Raw genomic sequence first — 3,816 nt, 5'->3', positions numbered from 1 at the left:
TGTATGATATTCTGAGTTTTACCAGGATGATTAAAATATTCACGTTGAAAAGCACTTCACGAAAAGACTCTATTATACAAATATTGAATTCCTGAGAATTCAATAGACTAGACTAGGAATATTTTCCCCGAGGTACAGGGAACAGCTAAGTGTTTTCTATTGCCCGAGGTCAACGGCCGATGGCAATATAACACACTTAGATGTTTTTCAAGCGAACAATAAGAATTAAAATGTATATTGGTAACTCCGATATTCTATGTACCTGTATGACTTGTAATGCTGACCGAATCATACACTGTATAAATATAATCATATTGGGACAAATTTTGAGAGAGAGAGAGAGAGAGAGAGAGAGAGAGAGAGAGAGGGTCATTTTGAGTAAAAACTAGTGGTAAAATATGGAGGGTAATCATGTTTTAAAAAATCCAGATCTGTAAATTTGTGAATCCGAAAATACAACCGTATTGGTGTTTGAGCCTTAGTATGAATGTGTGTAATTCTGATCGTGTAACCTATAAAACTCAGACGTAAACACTCCTAATTAAGATTTGACTCAGTTCCTTCGTGTGATGCGCATTGCATTTTTACAGCTTTGAGGGTTCGAACTCGGGATGTACGGATCACAACCCCGACACTTTATCCACTCGGCTATGATAAATATAACATGTTTATGTTGATAAAATATTTTTAATAAATCAGAAATGTCGTTTCGATCAGAGTTCAGCCTTTATGTGACAAGCGAATATAAATTGCAGAAATAAAAGTCCGATCTGTATTCAAAGCGCAGAAAACCTTGAAACTGTAGTAAAAGGGGGTGCATTTTTAAATATCTTCTCAAGAACTACTGAGTCCAATTTAACGTAGTTTAGCATAAATTATCCTTATGGGAAGGAATATATAAATTGCAAAATTGGCCTGGGCAAAACAAAAGATTGGCAGTTATTAATCTGCCAATCTTATTAAAATTTCAGGATATTTGATGGACCAGTATATTTGTATTCGCTGTAGATATTGCTGCAAAATAATGCGTATTTGGAATTGACGATTGCCGATCTGCCCCGGCTTTTATTTTGCCACGGCCCGGGTTTGCATACCCATTTTACCAAGACTTGTATTCCATACTTCTAAAACGAGGTTCTTTGTTTAAAGCAGCCATGACATTATACGAAGAAAGGTCGATCTGACTATGATGAATGTGCAACAGTTCGGGTATGAAGGGAAATTATGATGGAGAAGACAAATTAAATTTTTGAATGTTTTAATTTTTACATGTAGGATTTTTAAAATACAAAAACAATAACTATTATATTTTTTAAAATACAATAACCAGTAATTAAGTAGTTGATGAAAAAAATGTACCTATATGCTCTTATTTATTTTGATCGCTTTACAAAGTGTGTGTGTGTGGGGGGGGGGGGGGGGGGGGGGGCAGAACGAAAATATAGGGAATTGGAAGTTAACAACTTAACAGTGTACCCCTACCAAATGTTTAGTTTTATATCTTGCGTAGGATTTTCTTATTCTGGTAAAAAATAGTATTTCATGAAGGTACAATGTCAAAGATTACGTATATGCAAAAATAAGTGTAAAATTCGAATACTTTACAATATGTATTTTTTGTTATTCTACCGAGGGACCATATGGCACAATAATTTTTGAAGCCCATTGTTGCTCAGGTGAGCGATGTGGCCCCATGGGCCTCTTGTTTTAGAAAAATTATTGAGGTATCATTGAAACTGAACCAAACAAGTAGAGGTGTGTGTTTGTAAAAATCGTCTCCGATGTGACAAATGCGCTAATTCCTGTAATATAATTTTCATAGTATTGAACTATAAGACTTAAATGCCCATTTAATTGTAGGGAGGTTATTACTTTTATTCATACCAATAATTCCATGATAATTTCTTACGTCACCAAAGTAATCTTATAAAGTCAGTCTCAAAGTGTCAGTTTCCTCGGTCTGCATGTAAGTCAAACTCTCCATAGTAGTAAAACCACACTAAAAATTCATTATATCTCAATGTTTAACCAATATTCACACTTTACTTTACAAAATATTTACGAGCATTTCAATGTTACACGACAAACTGAGTATGTAACTTCACTTCTAGTTCCAGCTAAATGGAAACACTTGTTATGAGTTTTATAGATTTCTTACGGTGCATGAAATAGAGTGCAAAAATATACAGTAACCTCCCCTTTATCAATGAATTCTGAATATTTTGACAAAATTTTTATATTTCTGAATTACATGAGTTTACAATCTCGCAAAACCTCTGATGTAATCCATGGTATAATAAACTTACTATCGTCCTCATAGCCAGTAAATAAGTCTACCATGTTTTGTTTCTTTACAATGAATATACTTAATATTAAGGACGCTGATTTTTTAAAATTCACAAATCGCCTGTATGATATTGACCTCTCCGAGTAGGAAATTGACCGATAAGTGCACCTCTTAGTATGGATACTAAGAAAAGTATGGATACTGAGAAACCACTCGGACTTTCCACGATTTAATCACGTGACCATCAAAGAAATTAAGTATAAAAATCTACTTTAGAGGATAATAAATGGAGATTGAGGAAGTTTCTATGTATATAATTATTTTGATAGCCTCTTATCTAGCTGCAGAGTTGTTGCTCCATGGGACATTTGGATTGACGTACCGTAAAGCTATAGTACCGTCCAAACAAACAACTGTATATATATTCCGCACCAAATGTTTTAAACTCATTAAACTTCTTAAGAAAAGAAACTTTTTTGCATGCAAATTGACGTCGGGATCAGGAGTCGCTATTTTCACCTGTAAAAAGACCCATACAGTTTCACTTTACCAAGTTCAAGTTCAAGTTCAGTTTATTCGCTCAGACCAAATAATTTGGTACAAGAGGAACATATATATAATACATACAAATACAAATCGTCAGAGGTACAGACAAACAGGTACATTTTCATACAGGAAAAAAATATAAATAAAAAAGAACAGACTATAGAATCACTACTTATGTTAGATTTTTAGTATAAAGGATCATAATAGGAAAACAACTAAGAGGAGCAGACAGCATCAAAAATTTTTGAAATAAATACACATAATTTTCTTAGCGATTTACAATTGCAATTAGTCATGAGTTCAGAAAACTTTTAAAAAAAATTGGTCTTTTCCAATATTTTGTGTTAATGTATTTTTTCCTTATTTCTTCTAGCGCCGAACATTCTAAAATATAATGAAATTCATCACCAATGAGACCTTTAGTACACAAAAGACATAACCTCTCATTCAAAGGAATGTTATACCATCTGCCTGTCTCTACAGGAAAACGATGGTTTGATGTACGAAATTTAATGAATTTTTTTCTTAGTTTTACAGGTAAAATATCAAGATACCGGGTTGGTGAGGGTGTTTAATGATAATTAGTGACACCTAAAGGAATTTCATAACATGTATAAGCAAAATTACTCCAAATGTTTTTGGGATGAACATTTTTTACAGATTATATTTCTTAATTAGTTTTATGAGTCTAAATCCGGGCGCAACTTTTTATGCGCAATGAATATACAGTAACTGTTGTTTGGAAACGTACCATCACGGTCCGTCAACCCAAATTTCCCGTGAAACTACAGCTGTGCAACTATTTTAAATCTGACAATCATGCTTCAAATAGGCGTTTTTAATAGTCAACCAAAATCTGTGTCAGTTGTCGTGTAAAAAACGAGATACAGAGCTTACAATTTATTGTCATGTAAACAAAGCTTTGTTAACGTTTTGTAGAAGTGTAAATTTTACTATTTGACCCTAAATGGATGTGATAAACG

The sequence above is a fragment of the Crassostrea angulata genome, chromosome 9 (assembly GCF_025612915.1).
Source record: "Crassostrea angulata isolate pt1a10 chromosome 9, ASM2561291v2, whole genome shotgun sequence".
Lineage (NCBI taxonomy): Eukaryota > Metazoa > Mollusca > Bivalvia > Ostreida > Ostreidae > Magallana > Magallana angulata.
This window is presented reverse-complemented; position numbering follows the sequence as displayed.